The 22,134-nt window shown below is 43.6% G+C and overlaps 1 protein-coding gene across 2 annotated transcripts in view; it reads left to right on the top strand.

The window, feature by feature from the left end:
* The window catches only part of FGF14 (fibroblast growth factor 14), a gene marked incomplete at both ends in the record, with an annotated part of 478,380 nt that overhangs the window by 2,531 nt on the left and 453,715 nt on the right, over positions 1–22,134 (top strand). The window lies entirely within an intron of this gene.

Genomic DNA, 22,134 nt, shown 5'->3' with positions numbered 1-22,134 from the left:
CCGGCGCCTGGTGCCGGTCCCTGGGCGCTCGCTCTGGCCCCGGCCCCCCACGGCCCTTCTCTGGTCCCTCCACCTGCCCCCTCCTCCGCCTGTGCCTTGTCCTTTTACCCTTCCCTCGGCTCCTCGGCGGTGGCCACTCTGACCTGGCGCGGCCACCTGAGCGTCACCCCAGGGGCGCGCTCTGCTGGCCCCTCACCAGCCGCATTTCTGGCTCACCGCGGGGCCCCCCACCCCGGCGTCCCCCCAGCGCCTGCTGGTGCCTGGGTCACGCCTGGATCTGCAGTGCTCGTCCTCGCGAGTTCATGGGGAGACCCTCCGGCAAAGTGCGGGCCACTTCCCAAAGTGGGGCCAGCGCAGGGCCCGGCCGGCAGGGAGGGCTACGCCTTCCCCCAGGCGGGTTGGGGGGTGTGAAGCCTGCCTGAGGTCTGCCTGGAGAGCCTCTCTCCCGTCTGAGAAAGGAGTACCAGAAAGGCCTTGTTCTAGCCCGGGCCATCTGGGATCCCGAAGTCCAAGGCCCTGGGCGCAGGCACAGTGGGGACTCACTCAGCAGGGAGCAGTGAGTGTCCTGCTGGGGCTCTGTCTATTTTTTGGTGAAAGATCTTACTGCAAACACTCATTGCCCCCTGTCCACGATTCCAGAGCTTTTCATTATACCTCCCCCACACCCCCCATTTTCTTCTTTCTGCAATGAAGTAGATTTTTCCCCTTCCAAGGCGTTTTGGAAGGTGTCAAACAAATGACAAATTATTTTTAGAGTGATTTCTTTCGCAGCTGATGAAGGCTAAAGCGCTTGGGTGTGCATCGATGAATTAATTCCAAGTGTATCCATCAGCACCACCAGCACTGGGTCTTAGCTTGCCAGGGGCTAAAGCTCTCACCCAGCAGTTAGGAGCCTTGAGTAAAATTATTTTAAATGGGGTGTTAATGTGTCACACTATTTACCTCACCTTCTAAAAGTTTTGCCTTTTGGGCTTGAATCCAGCCCAAGCCTTTCAGGACTCTAGTTTGTGAAATCCATTCTTCTGCAAGTAACATGAAACCTCAAATCATTTACTGCTTTTTGATCCCACTTTAGCTGTACAACTAAGAAGTTAATTGGGTAATTAAAATAAAACAAAGACTAAAATCCTTAAAACCCAGAAGAACAGATTGACTGCTCCCTATCCTGTTATCTTAACTCTAAAATAAGGACAATTAACTGCTTTCAAGCTAAGAAGCTTGGCAGATTACCACCAGGTACCAGTCTGAGGATCATGAATTTGGGGTGCAGACATTTTATCAGACCCATTTTCTTCCCAAACTTGGCAAGTTATAAAGTAATTTACCGATTATGCCTATTTCTTTAAGTTGTCAACAAGTGTGGTTCATTTAGTCCAAGGTTCCTGGGGGGAATCTCAGAGCACCGCTCTATAAGCAGAAATCAGGTTGGTGTGGAAGTAGATTCATGAATTAAAGGCAAAGTTACTCATTTAGCCAAAACTTATTAAGTACAGCCAAAGGATTTAAATAAGAGGTGATGATTAAGTATTTTTGCAGTTATTTCTTAATGTAAAATTTTTTAAAAAGATTTTTTTTATGCATACAAGAGCTAGGGTAAAGGCCAGAGGTACAGGGGGTGAGAGGATTCACTAGAGACACCAGTGTGGAGCAGAGCAGGCAGATCTACTGAAATACACTGCTGAGGGGAGCAGCGGGTGAGTCAGGCGAGGTCTACTGCATCATGTGGGTTGCTCCCTGGATGGCCGGGATTGAACTCGTGCTGCAGAGGCTGAGGATAGCTTCATAGTGCTGTGTTTAACCCCTTGCGCCACCAGGGAGGCCCCCTTAATGTAAAATTTAACATGAAAATGACATGAAGATTATATGTGTGGTATATATACTCTTCAAAATAAATGGCAATAGTTTAGAAATTCTGGATATTAGGGAAATTTATAATTTTCATTAAAACACAGTAAGAACAGTACAGCTATTATCAGAGAACATGAACACACACACACACTTAAATGTCCTACTTTTCCCTACTTTCCTAACAGTAATAGCATCTGTTAGAATTAATGTTACCTGCTTCAACTTTCACTGTATGAGTCATGCAAGGTGACTGTATTTTAGGCAAATCATTAAATAGAGGCTCCTAAGTCTCAGGCATTTATTTTGCCTGGAGGAGGACTTGATACGATTCTTTAAACTGGTAATGATGGTTTGGTTTGATCAATGTGTATTACAGGCCAGTTTGGGAAATAATCTAGGTCACTGAACTTTGAGCAATGCTGGTAAGGCAAGAAATATGATTGAGCAAAAAAATCTATAGTCAAGATAAATGCTAAGGTCATGTCATGGATATATCTCTTGTCAGACAGAATGTACAAAAAGCAGAGGAAATCACAGACCCTCAAATAGATACACCCACTCAACCACACACCTCAATGAGACCCTCAAATTTCGGGGTTTGACAAGATTTTGAAAGTACAGAATTTGAGATAAAGAATTATCAAAAATGATGGTATAGAGTACCAGTGTTGATGACAAGCAGACTAGGAAGCAGATGTCCTAGACCTAGTTCTGCAGAGCACATTTAGAAAATCCCACAAACTCGTGGCTTTGAGTGTTTCCTTTTTTGAGCTCAGCCTTCTTCTTTGCAATAGAAGTCTGAGATGAAACATGCAGGACTGGGTAGAACTCACTGTCACTTTCTATGTCCTTCTTGTTACGGTGTCTTTCAGTCTGCTTTTGCCTTTCACTAAATTGCTTTAGCACCTGGTTAATAATGGTCCGGTTGCTCATTTAACCTACACTATTCTTTTTAAGCTTTACATTTAGGGTTGTCACGTCGTTTTGGAGTGAAAAAGTAGGGAGAGGAAAGAAAAAGGAGAGTAAGCATTTTTCACTCCTTCTCAGTCTGCCGACTCATCCTGGGTTCCCTTAGAGCTGGGTCAACCACTAGTGGGCCACAGCCTCTGCATTTCCCAACACTGAGCAAATATCCAATGGACACGTCAGGTTCAGACTGCATGGCTGCAACACCAAATGGGTGTGGGGTTCTTCTAACTTGCCTTCAGAGGAAGATTCCATGTCATACAAGCTGGCCTCCGACTGCATCCAGGAAGCTTTAGCTACTGAAGTAGCAAAATGAGTTTGGCTAAGCAGTGCCGCTATGAGAACCAATCACAGGATGGAATTTTACATAGACATCTAAGCGTGGCTGTGTCGGGAGAGTGGATATGTATATATTTATGAAATTTATGTCGAACTTAACAAGTGTGAAATCCAGTGCACGATCATCTAAACTTGGTTTTATCAGTGAAGATGACTTGGGCACCCATAGCCAACTTGTTCTCATCTTAGCATCCGTAACTGAGAACATTCGTGCAAATGATGCATTGCTTTCAGAAGGTGCTAAAGCTAATTCTATACTATTTTGCACATTTCCCACACGGAACCATTTCTTTAAAAATGTTCAAATCCAGTCTCCCATGTTTTAGCAACACAAACATTGGGAATTTTGGGGAAGTGTTTTTATACATATGGTAACAAGGACAACAACCAAAGTTTTCACTCCTTTGCACATTTTGGCATCATAACTCACTCAATTGACTCATAAGCTTTCTATAAATACCATGTAGATGGCTCAAAATGGAAGCATTTTTTCAAAATAGTTTCTTATGCCTTAAGGGGAAACAGTTGGGATATTTAATGGCGTATTCAAAACTCTTCTATTAAGTTTTAGGAGATATTGTTTATTCCTGTATTCTTAATTAAATCTTTGAACTCAGCTTTAGTGCCATCTCTGGAAGGGAGTGTGGGACAGGGGAATAACTCCTGACACAACCTACCTACTCCATGCCATTATCCATGTGGTGTTCCTTAGGGTTTTAGTTTGTGTACCAAGTACCTGATTTAGTTAGGAGTTGAAGTGAGAGCATGGAGGGACAGTGAATTTTCTAAGGGAGATTTCTCAGTTTCTCCATTTGCCTCTAGAGACACACTAGTGTTTTTGCTATTGGATCAAGTAATCCTGATGCCTTTCCTGTGTATTTCTCTAGTTGTTACGAACTGATTTCCTGCTTTGGTCAGAACATAAAGAGTAGGATGATGAAGAAGTCCAAAGGAAATATTCTTAGGGCTTTCTTAAACGTGAAGTCATAAAAGAGGCTTAATGGAGATATGTTTTAAAGGGAATAGTTAGATGTTCTAAGAAAGTCACCCAATTGTTGGGCAGTGTGACCTTTCTTACTTTCCACTCACAAAATCTCTGGTTATGACATAGAGCAGATTTCCAGTGTATTCTTATTAAATGAGTTAACAGCGAAAAATAGGGATCTCTGAGGAAGTTAACCAGGGGACTATGACTGTCCGGCCATATTATAAATTTTATTTGGTTAAGTTCACTCAACGTTTATTCTTTCCCAAGAGTCCCAAGAGTTTCGTTTCCAAATGAAACCAAAAAAAAAAAAAAAAAAAAAAAAAGGAAGAGGCTGTCAGTGGCCTTCTTGTCCCTTGTCCCTTCTGGGCCATCCCAGGGCTCCCTGAAACCACATTCATGGGCCCAATTTGACCGCACCCTCATGCACACCTCCAAACTCAAGGCCTTGCAAGACCCTGGCTCCCGAGCCCATCCCTCTTCCCCTCTGTTCTCTCAGCTTTGAAATAGCAGATGTTAGGGCCATTAGCTTCTCTCTGCAGGCGCCCCTTGATATTCTTTTCCAATCTTAACTTTTCTTTTCCAAAAGGAGGACATTCCTAGGCCGGTCCAGGACCCGCCCCTGCTCTCGCCGGTGAGCTCTTCCCACTGAAGATGGTAACGGGGCCTCCCTGGTGGCACAGTTTGGCTCTTGAGCCAACAACCAACTACAGCCTCCAGTTCCAGGTGCCCCGGAGGTGGTGGCCCCCACTCACTCCCGCGTTCGCAGTTCTTTTCCGTTTTTAAGTAGCCACCAGCCAACTCGGCCTCCCCCGGCCCCCCCAACCACAGGACGCGGATCTACTGGGCTCCCTGATGTGGGGGCCAGTGCGCAGGTGGGGGGCCCGGCGGGGTGGCTCGGGCGGGCGGCCGGCGTCAGGGTCAGGGTCGGGTCAGGGCCGGGGTCAGGGTGCGAGGGTGGGCCCCGGCGGGGTGTGGGGCTGGGCCCCGCCTTCGGGGGGCAGCGCGTCGGGAATGGGGTTCGGCTGTCCAGCGGCGGCCCAGCTCTGCGTCCGGGGGCGGCCGCGGGGTGACCGGGCCGCCGCTGGGTTCAGGGGCCGCCCTCGGGGCCGCCCCCCGGGGCTCCCGCCTGGCGCGCGGGGGGCTCTGCGGCGCAATGCGGCGGCGGCGGCCCGTCGGAGCCGCCGTAGCGCGGGCCGTCTCCGTTGCCAGAGAGATGACCTCTGACCCGGGGGCGGCCCGGAGGGGCGCGGGCGGGCTGGCGTTGCCATGGAAACCACGGCGGCCCGGAAGCCGCGGCGCGGGCGTCTCAGGCGCGAGGACCCGCGGGCGGGAGCGCGTGTGCCGGCGGCTCCGCGCGCGCGGGGACCCGGGGCCCCCGGGGAGTGGGCGCCCCGCCCCCAGGGGCCCCCCGGCCGCGCCCCCAGGGGCCCCCGAAGGGAGCGGGCGTCCGGGCCGGGGGTCCGAGCTGGGCCCGCGCTGCCCCTCTCGCTGCCCAGGCCCCCGGGCCTCAGTTTCCCCAGCTGCCCCAGGACGCCTCGACATCCTCCCCGGTCTCCCCAGCACCCCGTTAGAGGCCCAGTGACTTTCAGATCACCCCAACTCTGTCAGCTTTTCCCGCCACCCGCGTCTCTCCCGCCCTTGTCAGTCTTTAAATGGACTTGTCAGGCCTGACTCCCGCGTCGGGGGGGCCCCGAGATCCGCCCTTAGCGCGACGCCGGGTCCCCGCTTTCTCGTGGCCTGTGGCGAGAAGGACCTTCCTGAGGCTCGCGGGGCGGAGGTGCCGCTCAGCCGAGAGCGTCTCCTTCTCAAAGGCGCGGGGAAGGAAGCGCCGTCCCCAGGAGGACTTTTGTTTCCTCAGTCCAGGATTTTGCAACCCCCGGGGCCTCTGTGGAAGAACAGGGGAGGCTCTGGGGTTGGTCCAAGGGCAAGGGGGGCTTGGCGGGGCTTCTAGAGCCGCGTTTCTGTTCTTGTGACAACTCAGAAGAATTGGGTGAACTAGTGATATCAAGCCCCCCCCACCCCCACCAACCTGATAGTTGAAAGGAAAAGCTCATCAGATGTCAACAGTGACAAATTGTAAATATTCCTGGCGGCATAGAACAGCCTGTTGGTCACGGGCACCCTCTTAAGAAGTTGCAGAAGATCCCAGGACATTCGAAAGAAAGAAACGTTTAGTGCCCCCCCAGAAGCAAGCCTCAAGAATGCCCCCCACCTTGCTGTCCTGCCCTGTTTGGGGAGTCCCCAACTTGATGGTTGCTAAGCCGAGTTCTCAGGACACAAAATGAGACGAACAAGAGGATGCTGGCTCTCCTGGACGAGGCGACCAGCAGGCAAGGGGTCTTGCCTTAGAAAGGAAGGGCCAGCCACGGAACTTGACTTTCCTCTCTCACCTGGGCGCTGCAGACAGAGCCAGGGCAGCTGACTGTGGTAAGAGCTCACACCCCCTTCGCTGACTCCTGTCAATTTTCCTGGGATCTCATCTGTAGGCTCCAGGGAGAATGGTGGTTAAGGTAGAGAATTTGGCACGGTTTTTTTTTTTTTTAAATTAAATTTAATTTCAGTTTCCCCTGGGTGACATAAGGAAGTAACTGGTAGCTGTTTACAGAAAATCCCTGAGCGTCCAGCCAAGCGTGAGCGAGGCCCAAATGGGAACCTCAGTAAGGCCACTAACTTGGGGGACTTTGGTTCACAGTCTTGCAGGGTGGGAAGACATATCAGAGACAGGATCAGTAGACTGTGGGTGCGCAGGTAAAGGATAGAAGGGCGTTGTAGGGATCTTGTCCTTCTTTTAGTCTTTTGTTTTGGGCACTGCCAGTGTCCTTAAATTGTTACTAGTTTTAAGCATTGCCATCTTTCAATAGAGCTACTTTGGAATCTTGAAGCTCTTTGGAGGCTTCTGCATGCCAATTAAAATAAGTGGCACATTCTGCTTGTTTGATTTGGGAGCCCTTATAGTTCTTGAATGATCTTGTCTAATTGGGGTGATGCCCATAAGGTCATTGTAATCCTGTTCCTTAGTAAGAGTTTGTCATTTTTGTAGATATTGACAGCTTCTGGGACCATGGTTCTTAGACAAAATATAAGCAGCTGTGCTGGAGGTGCCATGTTCAGAGATGTAAGGATGCCATTTCTTTGTTTAACCTTGCGTGTCTCAGAGTCAATTTAATACCTAAGAGGAATGGGGGCTTTGTGTTTTTTTTTTTTTTTTACAGTGCATAGACTATTCTCGAGGTTGGCCGTGACCTAGTCTCAGTCTAACCCATTCTGTGACCAACTTCTCCCAGGATGGGGGTCTGAGAGTCAGGTGGTAAATTCTCTAACAGCTTTTAAATGCTTCACCAGTGCCCACTGATTTTGTGGCTTTGGCTTTGGAAATTCCCATTACCAGTAGATCTGCTACTCCTTTCATGAGAAAATTTCTTATGGGGGCAGATGCCCTAATCTGATCTGTGCCTGTTTAGATTTTGATGTGCCTGTGGTCAAAAGAGTCAGAACTTTTTATCTTCGTATTTTCCCACTTCCCGCCATGGTTTTATGCGTTGTGAGTTCCCTAAGGGCTGTCATCTTGCTTTCTTTGGATTGGGGAGTGCCTGTTATTTTGCCTTGAAATAATCCTCCCTAATTCCACCAGACCTAACTCTTCTGATTGCCTGTGCTTACTTCCTGAAACTTGCAAGCACCTCCTGTAGGTGCTTTCTGTGTAGATGGGGTTGGCCACAATTTGTTGTGGGATTACAAAGTGTGCAATTAAAAGTTTCATGGCCCACCAAGTCTCATGGAGAAAAATCTGGAGTCTCTCACACCCCAGTTTTCACACTGTGAAAAATCTGGAGTGTCTCACATCCCGGTTTTCCACCCAGAAGGATTAGGACAAACTCAGAGAGCTGTGAATGCAAATATAAGTGGAACTTGATCCAAGAGATGTTTACCAGGATCTCAGAGAGCAAGTGAAGTGGCAGTGAACCAAAGTGAGCCAAAGTGGCTCCATGGGTGCCTTCACCTGCTTCGTGGAACCTCTATGACCTCCACCCTCAATCCTCAGCAGTTGGTTTCATATCATTGTCCAAACTGTCAGTTGCCAAAACTAAAACAATTTCCCAATGAGTTTGCTGTCCCCTATTCAAGGGAAAATGGCCCTTGCATTGGGGTAAGCAGCCTCTGGAGCAGTGGAACCTCTTCCCAAGGGAGGGTGAGGAAACAGGTTCTCCCTCTTGTGGGTCCTGAGAAGTGAATGAAAACTGAATCAGTCATCAGGAATAGAACTTGTGTTCCGTGCTGAGACGCTCACATTTTCCCTTGGCGGCTGCTGTGTGGAGACTTGCTTTGAGAGAGGCAAGAGGGAAGACTGAATGCCCCAGAGAAAGTGGCTAGAGCAGAGAGTGGTGAGGTCCCAAAGGAACCAGTGACGGGGCTAGAGGGGAGGTAGAGTCCATCTATCTTAGTAGGCAGTTTCAATTGGGGAACAAAGGAAAAGTCTGGAAGGTTCTGACTACAGGTGTTTGTTGAACAACTACTGTTGACCCTGATGCCCTGACCATCTGCTGATAATAACACCACCAGCCCCTTGAAACATGGAGTAAAACCTTGACTCTTTCCAGGTTGCTCATATTTGGGGGGCTGTGGGAGCTTTTAATAGCCAGTGGAAGCCTTTGACAAGTTCCTTTTTCTATACCAAAATTTTAATGGGCAGTTCTGGGGTAATTCCTCTGGGATAGAGAATTTTGCTGTCTTCAAATCTGAAAATCCTCAGGGATGGGAAAAATACTTTATAGTAAAGATGAGCCAAAACGGCCTCTTTAATGATATTATGCGAGTCTTTGTCAATAGTTGATGTTTTTGTTCCATGCTTTGTTCAGCTGGGGGACTCAAGTTGTGCAATTAAAGGCAAGTTTTCGGATTAACTATTCAGGTCTGGCAAGAAAAGAGAAGGAAGTGTGAACTTCATTGAATTTACATATGTAAGTGTGTGCACCTGCTTTTTAGATAGAAATGAATGTGGTTGTAATTAAAATGCCCTTTTTCCCTATAGCATTTTGTTGTCTGCACAATTACAGTGGCTGACAGCAGTGAGCTCTAGCCTCTTCTGTGCTGCTGCCTCTTCGCGTGTAGCTGGGAGGGACTGTGCTCTCTATTCACTTCCTGTGTGGAGCACGTGGTCAACGATTGCATTTTAAAAAAGGAGAAATGTGAAAATAAGAAGCCTTGAAGACTAAAACAAATGTAGCTGTTTTGTTCTCTGGAAGCAGCCACTTATTTCAAAGTCTGAACGGTGTCTTCTTCGGTTGTGCTGCTGGTCTGCACCCGGCGCTGTGTTCCTGTTTGCTGGGAGGCCTGCTCAGTCGGTCTCCTCGTTCAACCCCCACCGCCATCATGGTGCCCTGGCTTTGTGCTTGTGGAGCAGATTGGAAATGGGAACCCCATATCCTCTGTCCCCCTTCTTTTATCAGATGGCTTGACTTCCTTCCTAGGAATTTACATTTTTCGTGAACCTATTTTTTTATTTAAAAATTTTCCACTCACCTAGCAAGTAACGTAAAATTCCCAACAGCTCAGACATAGAATCATGAATATAAAATTTTGGAAATACTTTTAATGGATTTTAATATCTGTACTCTGCGCTGCAAATTTTTTTTTTTTAATATTTAAAGAACAGGTTTATTAGGGAGCGGGACAAAAGAGTAAAAGACACTTGCATAGACACCAGCGGGCAGAAGGAGCTGCCCCAGAAGGGACAAGGTTTGCTGAGAGAGGCCTGCGTGGTTGCAGGCGGGCGGCCCGGAGGAGAGCTGCCTCTGCTGAGGGAAGTAGAAAAATATTTTTAATGATGCAGTAACATTTGTAGGGGGCAGAAAAATTTGCATCTTATTTACTGTTTATTTTCTTTTTCCTAACTATCTTTCCTTTTAACTTGGGCGTAACTGTAAAGAACACAGAGGATGGGCCAGTGACAGTCGTGCTGGAGACAGTGCGGGCTGATGGGCCGAGCCCTGAAGTCTGGTCAGCCACCCCCCACCCCCCGACCCCGCACCCCATGTTGCTCCTGGCTTGGGCAGAGTGCTCTTCCTCATGAGGCCCCCCCCACCCCCCACCCCCGTCCCACTGTCCCTACATACTCTGCATTTTGTCCTTTCACATATTTCCTTTACTCATGGCGTTCAAAAGTTTTGTCATCAATTTACTCTGCAGGCAAGGTCAGAATTAGTATTCGGTTGGATTTTCACCTTTCACAGGCATCACATCAGGAAAAAAGTAAAAAAATGCAAATAATAGAGTTGTCAGAAAGTAAATGAGACACATCTGTCTGAACTGGAGACATTTGCCTAAGTTGCATTTATTTGACCTTTTTCTTTCCAGGCATCAAATCATGTGAAAAACTGTGATGTGCATCTGTTGCTTTATTAGATTTATAATTAAGTGATTTGAGAACATTTCCCTAATATTCCCATGAGTGAATATACATTAAATTTACCAGATTTCAGAAAGCATATTGTTCTACTTTAAGAGGAAGATCCTGAATTATTTTGAATTCTGTGTTCGCATTATCTTTGCTCTAGGTAAGCAATAAAAACAACTCCTCGCGAGAACGCTTCCTGTGTACCAGACCAGAGGCGTTTACCTCTGTCTCCCAACTTAGTCCTCAAGACCGTGGGCAGAAACTTCCCTCATGCTGATGTCAGAAAGGGTGAGGCACAGGCCTGAAGGGGCAAAAGAAGTGACCCACTGATGATGGGAAGATCCTGATGCAAACCCAGCAGCCTTACCCCAGAGAGCAGCGTCTCGAATGTCTACCCCACCAGCCTCCCCAAGACAGTGTCCAAGTACCTGTGTGAAAAGGCCATTGCTGTCCTAGTGTGTTTCTGAATCACTGTATCCTGAAATGAACAGGGACTGCATTATATTCAGCATTTAGATGTTTCGAATTTATGATGCCTTCTATTGAGCACAACAACAACACAGTTCTTAACTACAGTGTTTGATGTCTTGTGACTATTTTGCTCATCCTTGTAACTATGCCCCACTGCCCCTTCAGATGCAGAGCATTCCCCTGACCCCAGAAAAATGCCTGCCGGTTCCATGAGATTCCCACCACCTCCTCTTCTAAGAAAGCACCCACTTTGTGATTTTGTGCATGTTCCCTCTGACTGGAGTGGAACCTCACATCGTTATTACCTCAGGGAGTCCTCAAGCTTTGTGTTTGCATATTTCAAGCTCAATACGTGTTTTGAGATGCATCTATGTCGTTGGATGTTTAGATGTGGAATTTGATGTGGCAGCTTCTGGTTTTCCCCCTCCCCTCCATAAACTAGATACTCCTAATTGACCAGACTCACTTGTAGCAACATCTGGAAGTTGTCTGAAACTACAAGGGCCTGAGGTGGACCCAGCTAATAGGGAGCTGACAGGTCAGTCCGCTCCAGCTGACGAGATGCTGGCTGCTGACAGGAGACTCCTGGGTCAGAGGTACAGGACTGTTGCTGGGCACAGAAGTTCTTACCATTTCTCCTTGCACGCCCCCATCCTCCAGGGGCAGTGCTGGGTGACCCTGGGGATGCCTGCACACAGCAGGTTTGTGTCCCAGCTGAGGGACTCTTGTCCTGCATTTTGTAAGGAGCAAGGGTGGGGGCATTTTCTTTCCCCAGTGGGGAGGCGTTATCTTTATTACCCTGGTCAGGAAACAAATTTGTCCTCCAATCTGGAAGGAGGCACTTTCCTTAGATTCCAAGGTGGCTGTGATTCGAGTATCGTTGCAAAGACAATGAAGTCCAAAGCTGTTAGCAAACACATAGACATCCCAGAGATAAGTCAGCATTTGAAATCTTTTTTTATAAAGCAATCCTTTCTTCTCTTATACGCCCTTGGCCCTTCTCCCTACCCACTCTCAACCTCAGACACCAGTTCAGTTATCCATTCCATTAGTTTATAATGATTTTGTTTTATCAGGTCATCTACTTTGTTTCCTTATATTACTCATATATGGGAAATTGTCCAATATTTTTCTGTGTCTTTCTGGCTGCCTTCACTCTGGATGATCTCTGTGAGTTCCTTCCATTCTGCAGTAAATGCTAGCATTTCCTCTTTCCTTTTAATTGAGTAATAGTCCATGGTGTGGGTAGACCACCTTTTCTTAATCTAGTCTTTCATCAGTGGGCACTTAGGTTGCTTCCATATCCTAACTGTTGTATACCATGCTGAACTTTGAAGGGTGGATGAACTCAAAGGTGTAAAGGAGAGTTGTGGGGGCCACTGTGGAGGCTCATGGGAATGTGACCTCCATCTACTCCTTGAAGTCATAGCTGATTGGTTGAGAATGGGAGACAGGAAATATGACTTGCAGCTGTGCTCAGAGCCATTGACAATTACTTGTCACTGATCTTCTGAGGAGCATATATTATACATTTTCTTGTAAAATTTGAGACCATTTCCTCGTTTAAACTCTGGTGACTTTATTGGCTTTCTAAATAAGGGGAGAATGGCTTTCTATACTTTCAAGGTTCAGTACTGGGTTTGTCTGTAGTCCTTAAATGATGGTGGTTTATTTCCATGGAAGGAGATGTTTTATCTGTGCCATATGGGTTGGCACAGATATGCGCACACTTGCTTACCCAGTCTTTCTTGTGCCTGCTAATGTTATGAGGGCCTTGAGGAAAGGAAATTAGGGTCATTCAACTCACTCTGTGAATCATAATCTTGCTCTCATGTTTTTATTATCCAAAGTGGAGGGAGGTGTCATCTTTGTGAATCTTGGTAATGCCTCGCTATGCATTTCCCTTCGGTGTTACAGTTTAATGTAAAATAGATCTTTGACCCTTTCTTTCTTATAGCCTTTTAAATTTATCATTGGTAAAAATACTTTTAAATATTACCACATATTTTGATAGAAGCTACTCTTCTCTCTCTCCATGTTGGAATTATAAGAAAATTAAGGAAATTGATAGAAGCTGGTACTGCTAATAAATATGGTAATGTCAGTGCAAAAAGTTAAAAAATGCATAAAATTTACAGGTAATACACATTATATTTACTTAGTTGCTGTATTTATCATGACAAAATGTCCATATTTTGTGCTGCTGAATAATGAAATACTCTACCTCAAAAATTGTGGTTTCTGTTTTTCTAACTTGAAGGGCAAACAGCATGTAGAATGTATTTATAGGTGGGAATTAATGCTGGAAATTCAATTGATGGCTCACCCCTGGCTGTTTGTGGGCTTCCCATTCTGCACTTCATTAGACTCTTCCAAGCAGAATAGCCTTTGAGGCAGGGCTCCAATTTTTTTTTTTCATTTTATTTATTTATTTTTTAGTAATTATTTTTAAATTTTTTACATCATTGTTCATTTTTAAACAATATTTGCTCCCCCTACCCGCTCAGGTGCAGTCCCCATAGAGTTTCCTTCCCCAAGGCACCCGTGCACCATCACCTCAGTCCCCTGTGTGCCTCCCTCCCTCCCTCCGATCCCTCTCCCTCCTCCTCCCCTGCAGGATGTCTCTGCTTTATAATTGTCTGTTTTTGCTTTGTTGTGTTTTGTACTCATTATTTTTTACACTTATGTCCTATTTGGTTCCCCTATATTCCTGCTATAAGTGAAACCATCCGATTTTTTTCTTTTTCCTTCTGGCTTATTTCACTGAGCATCATTCCTTCTAGCTCCATCCACATTGCTGCACATGGCATGAGTTTATCTTTTTGATTGCTGAATAATATTCCATTGTGTATATATGCCACATCTTCTTGATCCAGTCATCTATTTTTGGGCATTTGGGTTTTTTCCAGGTTTTACCTGTTGTAAATAGTGCTGCAGTAAACATAGGGGTACACACGGGAGGAGGGTCCCACATGGCGCGCAGACCTCTCCTGCCGCCCGCTGCTCCCCTCAGCAGTGTCCTTCGGTCCTTCTGCCTGCTCTGCTCCCCGCTCTGGCTCTGGTGAATTCTCTCACCCTCCCGCGCTTCTCACTGTACCCAGTGCATGTATAAACAAAAACAAAACAAACCAGCAAACAAATAAAAATAAAGCATGCCTCTATTAAAAATATATATATATATATAAAAATAATAAAAATAAAAAAATAAAAAATAAACATAGGGGTACAGGTGTTCTTTTGAATCAATGTTTTTGTGTCCTTTGGGTAGATCCCTAGGAGTGGAATGAGGCCGGGCTCATGTTAACAGTGATTTGAAAGGAGGAAGAAATAGCCTGGAAGTGGGAGCAATACAAAAATAATTGGCTTTGTATTTTGTGTTAAATTTGTAATTTTGATATTAAAAATGTGTTTCATAGCCTTACCATTTCATTTCATTTCATTTCATTTCATTTCTTTCAAATAGCTTTTGTTGAGATGATTTTTAATTAAAATGAGATACCAGGATCTGAGCATAGGGTGGAATGACTGGGCAAGGCTTCTTATCTCAGGTGGACTAGTCAGGTTTCTTGGTATTTGTGGTTGTGGATTGGTACAGTAGAACCCGCACTTCTCTCAAATAAGTAGGATCTGGGGACAACTTTGAACTAAGTGAAAGTGGTTACCAAGTGAAACGGACCGATTCACAGTGGGTTTAAGTGACACTCTACGTTGCTTTGCAGATGTCAGTGTTGTTGGCGATCATGATTTCTCCTTACGGTAATAGGCATTAGGTGAAAAGCAGAAAATAAGACACTGAAGAAGGGAAAATAGAATCAGTAGGACTTTTGACAATTTAAAAATTCACTGAGAGGGAATGAAAAGCACTCTAGGTGATTTCTGTGGTTATTGCCTCCAAGGGGTCTTTGCAGGAGTTCTAAGATAGCCCATACCACTGACCCACGGTAAGTGTGGAGACAGACTGGATAGTGGTCGCCAGTCACCTTTATGTTATAATTTCCTATGGACTGCTCTGACTTATCTCCTTACCAATCTTCCATCTGAAGGAATAAAATGGAAAGCTCTTGTTACTTGATACTAGATGCTGCTAGTCTTTATTTTTTGTATAGTTTGTTGTTTTTGCTTTAGCTACTTCACTTGGTAAGGAGGGAGGAGATGACAATCTTGACTCTAAAACCTCCTTAGAATTAGCCACCATGATCTCTCTGGGGACTGACCTCCCAGTTTGATTAGAAGTGGTAGTTTAACAAAACAGATAAAGTATGTATATACTTAGGATGTATATTTTCAGGGTATAACATTGAACTAATTTCTTTTGATTAACACTGTAGGGTAAAGTAATGTCATAGAGTAATTTTTCATTTCTATGACTCTAGGTCATAGAACCTATAGGCCATAGACTCTATAGGTGTTATAGGGCCAACAAGAGGGCATTGAGAACTCTATGGAAGGAATCAAACTCTAAGTCATGATAGTTGACCTCACGTCTAGTAACTTTTATGAATAGTTGTCTCTGCCCATTAGTTGTCACTTCCTCCTTTCTCTATTTCTCAAGAAATAACATTAGAAATAATGTAACCAAAATTATTAGAATAACATTGAATATACTTTAATTATATAAAAAAATCAATCAATAACAAACTTTGGTACTTTGTTAGTAACATTACTTGAGCTGATCACGGAGTACGAGTGATAGATTTTAACATTTGAGGGACTGTTCTTCTTTTAAAAAAGCATTGCAATGAAAAAAATAATCTTACTCTTTGGAGTAACATTTTAAAAGTGTGAAGATCAATATCAGGTAGTTGATTCAACTCCCAATACTTACTGAATTTCTTTTACATGAAAAACAATGCACTTTGCCCAAGGGATGATACATAAAGATGGTATCTTCATCCTTTGGGGGCCGGGGAAGGCACTGGAAGGTTGTAAGAGAGAAGGTTGCTGGGGATAGTCCTCAAGCCTAAGTAGCAATATCAACAGAGATGGAGGAATAAACCTACTCAGCTTTCTTCCTCTTTTCTCTCCTATTTTTCTTTCTCCTCTTGCCACTGCCAGTCGTGTTAGAGTATTTTACTCATTGGCTCAAAGGAATGGTGGATACGGGCTGGGGTATTCCATACAGAATGAATACTCCATGATAGTCCTTAGAAAACATTTCATGATAACTCGGGTATATTCTTAAGTCAAAAAGCACAGAGAAGATAGTAAGAGCTTTCAAATATCTTATGCCTGGAAATTGCTTTGTTGTCTTTCCAAGCTGACTGCAGTGCCCTTAGGATCTTTGTGTGTTTTTGTTCTTTTAAATATGTTTACTTAGCTATTAATAAGATATTTACCTAATGAATAATAAGGCAAATTTAAAGAATATTTTCTCTAATATAAGACACCTAAAATAATTTATTGTACAGCTTTAATTGTATTTCTCAACAAGGATTGAGTTGAGTTTATAAATATCTTTATAAAGATGTAATACAAATACCAACATTTATCCTTTTAAATAGATAAACAGCCCTTTAAATCAATAATTCTTGGTATATTTACTTTGTTGTGTAACCATCACTGCTAATTTTAGAACATTTTCCTTAACCTAGAGATCCCCTTCCCATAAGCAGTTGCTACTCAGTTCTACTTCCCCTATATTCTGGCCATGATGAATATACTTTCTACCGATTTGCTTATTTTGGATATTTTGTATAAATTGAATCATACAACGTGTGGATACTTTCACTTAGCATGATGTTTGCTAGATTCATCTATGTGGTAGCAGGCATCAGTTTGTCATTCTGTTTTGTTATTGAATAGCATTTCATTGTATGGACATACCACCCTTTGTTCACCTATTCTGTAGCTCATGGATGCTGGGTTGTTTATAGATAATGCTCTGAACATATGCATATAAATTTTAATGTAGAGAGACGTATGTTTCAGTTCTCCTGGAATTATACAAAGCAGTAGAATTGTTGAGTCGGATGATAACATTCTGAGGGACCAGCAAACCTTTTACTGAGGCAGCTGTACCATGTTATATTCCCTACAGCAATGTATGAGAGTTCCAGTTTCTCCACATCCTTATCAGCACTTGCTACAGTCTGTTGTTTTTTATTATAGTCGTATTAATGGATTTGTGGTATATCATTGTGGCTTTAGTTTGCATTTCTCTAATGACTAATGATACTGAGCAAGTTCTCATGCTTATTGGCTATTTGTGTATCTTCTTGAAGAAACAGCTACTCAAATCTTTTACCCATTTTTAATTGGATTATTTGTCTTTTTATTTTTGAGTTGTAAGAGTTCTTTTCTGTAGTGTAGGTAGAAGTATCTCATCATGTATACGGTTCACAAATATTTTCTGTGCTTTGCAGGTTGTTTTTTTAAACTTTTTTTTGATGGTGTCCTATGAAACAAAGTTTTAAATTTTGGTAAAGTCCAACTTATCTATTTCTTTTTCACATTTTGTTTTTAGTGTCATTTTTATTTATTTATTTTTTTTAATTTTTTTTTTTTTTCACGTCAGAAGGGTAATGTGCCGACGTCGTAACAAGGTTTAAGGGAGGCACATCTCACACAGCCGCGTGAGCACCCAATCATCATGCTTATGAACCGGAAAAGGATTTTTAGTGTCATTTTTAAGAAGTCATTACCAAATTGAATATTATGCCCATTTATTCATAAGTTTTCTTTTAAGGGCTTCAACTTTAACCTTTAAATTTAGGTCTGTGGTCCATTTTTACTTAATTCTTGCATATAGTCTGAGGTAAGGATCCAACTTCATTCTTTTGTGTAGGTACATCCATCTACCCCAGCAGTATTTGTTGAAAGTGTCATGAGACTCATAAATCTCATTTTGAATTAACATATAACTGAAAGACCTTTTACCATTCTTAATTTGTTTTGCCAAAGTAAAATCTAGAAATGTCTTTGTATTTCAAAGAAATAAATTGTGTTGTATATTATATGAAATTATAATGGAAATTACTGTGAACATTTTTAGGAACAAAGCATGCTGATTTTTACTGTAGTTTAGCTTTTAAGTACTTTTAAGAAATTCATACCCTTATAAAAATAGAACATTTTAGATTATTTGTATATACAGAGTGAAAGATTTTCATATACTTATCTTTGATTAATAATTGCTCTGACTTTTTGTCTATTTATTTTTAAAGCATGAACTTTTTATTTTCATTTATTTTTTAAGATTTGTTTTATTATGCATACAAGAGCTGGGGTGTAGGACAGAGTTGTGGGGGAGCGATGAAAGGATTCAACAGAGACAGGGTGCAGAGCAGAACAGACAGGTTTACTGAAATACACTGCTGAGGGAAGCAGTGGGTGAGACAGGAGAGGTCTGTGGTGCCATGTGGGTCAGCTCCCTGGCTGGGGATCAAACTTGTGCTGCAGTGGCTGCCTATAGCTTCATAGTGCTGAGACTTAACCCCTTGTACCACCAAAAAGGCCCAGCATGAGCTTTTTATTGATATACTGACAATATGTTGTTGTATTTACATTTGATTTGTCTGCTTAACTTTAATGTTAATGCAATGATGGTCAGAATTCACTGTGAGATATAAATTATACTTCTTTTATTTAAATTTATTCTAGTTCACTTCTTAAATAAGTCATGCAAAACTTAAACATTTCTTAATATGAATGTCATCTAATATTGTAACAAAACTACCCTCCCTGCCACAGCTTACTGTGGTTTATTTTAAAAAAATTGACCCGATTTTCCAGTAGAGTAAAGCCCTGTCATTATAAAAAGGTAGACTTGTCCTATAGCAGGTGGATATTCTTAGGGCCTATTCTCTGAGGAGAGGTTCAGCTATGAGCTTGAGCCCTGAAATTGGGCGTGACTACACAGGAGAAAGAAACTTTATAGTCTCAGTGAAATTTCTCTTAGATTTAAATATTTAGGTTGTTGTTACATGTGATTAGACATTTTGGGCAGGTTGGAAACTGATCCAGGAGGCATCCACGTGCTGAACTCTGTGCTGAAAACAGGTAAACTGCACGCTGCGTGATTCAGATCCCCGGCATTCTATGTCGCGTTCCTTTGTGTTATATGCAACTACTTGACTACCTTATATTTAAGTGTGGTTTCCTTGACTTGACTGTGCGCTGGGAATTTAAGGGAAGGACCATTTACCTTTGCTTGCAGCTGAGTATTAAATCCAGAGCAGTGCCATATTCTCTCTCAAGTAGCCACTACTAGAATGCCCGAAGGGAGAGGACTCTCAAGAGGCATTCAGGCTATAGAAGGTCCTGCTCACTTTCTGGTGACAGCTTTGGGAGAGCATGGTTTTCTCTTATAAGGATTTTATAGTTTTACCCTACTAAGGGAAATTTTTTGTTTTATTGCTATAAAGAAATATTTATTTACAATTCCATTGTAGGGAAGAGTGCAGTTCAGTGAGGTGATCTGCATTCTGTCTGATGGCTTCCTCATGTGTTCACTTGGGCCCCCAAACTTTAGACCAGGGTAGGATTGTTGCAGCAGCACATCAGCATGCTCTGGTGTTCTTTTTATCTTCATCTGTTTATACCTTTCATATCCAAGCACACAGCATACACGTTTGCCCACTGAATTCTCTGTGTGCATGTGCCATCTTCACATCGCCCAGCATATGGGTGCTAGGCAAGCGGGGCAAACATAGCGCTAGCTCTGCCATTTCCTCAGCTCAGTGTCAAACATGCTACCCACACCTGGTAGGTTTGCTGAGTGAAAGCAATTCGAATATGTTTGATTTCCTGAGAGAGAGCAGTAACATTTTTCTCAGTGCTGGTACATTTGATGTCGTCAACTGAAACTTGGGAGTAAGAGTTCTAGGTTATGTGCCTGCAGATAACCACTTTCTTAGTGGTCTTTGGCCGTGTTACTCTAATATTGAAAAATGAAATATTTAAAAATCTAGCTTTCTGTTGGCCTCTGCGTTTCCCTTTGATAGAAGATGTCTTCCAGGGGGCAAAGAAAAATCATAGTCATGTGTGTCGTCTTCCAGTTTACAGAAAAATCTTCAGGGCCAAGTGTGGGCCAGATGATTTCATCTTCTTTGCTGGTGCCCGCCAAGATGTCCCCAGGCCTGCTGATCTAGAGGGATTGGTTTTGTGTAATTTTGTCTAATGGCCACTCACTGCCTCTGTGTTCTTTTTGTCTTCCTTTGACGTAGTTGTGTATTTTAGAAATAATATGTATGTTACTTCTCTTACTCATAAAGATTGCCGTGTAAATATATGAGCTTTGGAGTTAGATAAAGATCAACCCTCTAAACCCTCTAGTGTTTTCTTTGTGCCTCAGAGTTGTCTTTCTTTGTTTGCTTGTTTCTTTTTTTTTTTTTGGCAGCGGCGGCGGGGAGAATACCTCCTTTAAAAGAGAGTAGAAGAGTATAGCACCTAACCCAGCATCCAGCACCCCAGTCTCTTCATTCATTCTTCCTCCTCCTCAGAAACAAAGGTTCTGTTAGGGGGAAAAGGATGTCCCAAAGCTATTTTCATATAGGCTTTGTGGACTCCACCCCCACCCCAGGTCAAAGCCAAAGACACTGGGAACTCCAAATCCCATCACCACCAAAGGGAAGGTGGCTGGGACCGGAGGGTGGGGTTAAGCAGCCAGGTGGATACAAAAGGCAGACACGTGGGCTTTGGGGATCCCCATTTTTGGCTGTAGGCCAGCTCGCAGGTCAGTCAGGCCAGCTCTGAGAGTGACTTTGGGTTTCCAGGTCGTCGGATCGGGTAGGACACATTAAAGACTTTATTTCCCTATTTTCTCCCTGAGTTGTACATTTTCCTTATTTCCTTTCCTCTTGTAAATAAACCTTTTATTAACCTTTTTGTGTGTGTCCGTAGTAGAGTATTCATAAGTCCCTTTAAAGCGCGCGGGTGAGGACCCACAGCCAGGAACCCGTTTAATATCGGGCTTGCTCTATAACAGTTCTAGCCTACGGTTTCTATGACCTTTGCTCAGATTATTTCTTTTGTTAATTAACATAATCTTTTGAAACTTTTACCTTTGCTTAGTGCTACAGGGCACATAAATTATAAAGAAAGAGAAATGTGCTGGTAAAGGTTAAAGAAAGCGATTTTGAGACATAGTACCTTTGAGAGCTGCTGTACTTTGTGGGCCTAAACAGCTCTTTTCTCAGAAGCCTTTGGGGCCTGAAGGAACCTGGAACATTTTGTATTTTGCTGAGTGGGATTGTCTGCAAACAGTCCCTATATTGTTCTTGAACTAAAGAACATTATAACTATCTGTGTTGGAATATTACAATATCTGCTTTTCTTATATATATTGTAGAGTTGAGTCTTAGTCCTCTGTATAGAAAACATGAATTTTAACCATATTTTACAAGCTTTTCTAATAGGGCATTTTATTTCATTATTGTTATTATCTTCCTTCATATCTCTAACAACAATTACTCACAAACTGAGGCAAATGTTGCGGGTAGTTCCAGTCTCTGATGCTTTTTGCTCTGTTTATAAATGAATGAAACACATTTTATAACAGCCTTTTCTTTCCATTGTTCTGCTATCTGAGTGATTGACTGCTCTCTGGGCTATTCTTTTCCTTCTTTGGAAAAAAAAAAAAATCACATTTGCTACTTTGAACTCTTCATTTTGCCACTGGGCTTTTCTTTCTTTTCACCACCCACCCCACTCCCTGGATGCCCTCCCCCTCCCCCATCCTTTGTGTAGGTGAGCCTTAGTTTTGCTGTTTTTTGGCAATGCTGCTCACACCTGGAAACTATAAATAGCCTGTCCCGTCAATTTTGTGTTACTTATGAAAATTGTCGCCCTTTTCTTTGCCCCTACTTGACTACTGTGGGCTCTGTCACTCATTATTTTTCTATAGAAAGAAATAATCTAGATATTTAAGGTCTGGCCCGAGTTTGCCTCTTTCAAGTGCCTTGTAGGGAACACTGTGTCTTGTGAATCAGCATCTGGCCTTGGCTGGAGAGGCCGGTCCTGGTCCTCAGGAGCCCAGCTGCACTTCCCTCGCGGGAGCTAGGTGCTGGCGGATCCAGCCCCGGGCACCATCCCAGGGACTGCTTGCGACTTGGGAGTGACAGTGAACAGCAGACTTTGCTTTTTCTTGGACATACCATTGGCAATCAGAAGATAGAGAGAAAATATAGAG

The sequence above is a fragment of the Talpa europaea genome, assembly GCF_964194135.1.
Source record: "Talpa europaea genome assembly, chromosome: 6".
Taxonomy (NCBI): Eukaryota; Metazoa; Chordata; class Mammalia; order Eulipotyphla; family Talpidae; genus Talpa; species Talpa europaea.
The sequence above is the reverse complement of the archived record's forward strand: the minus strand, read 5'-3'. Positions and strand labels throughout refer to the sequence as shown.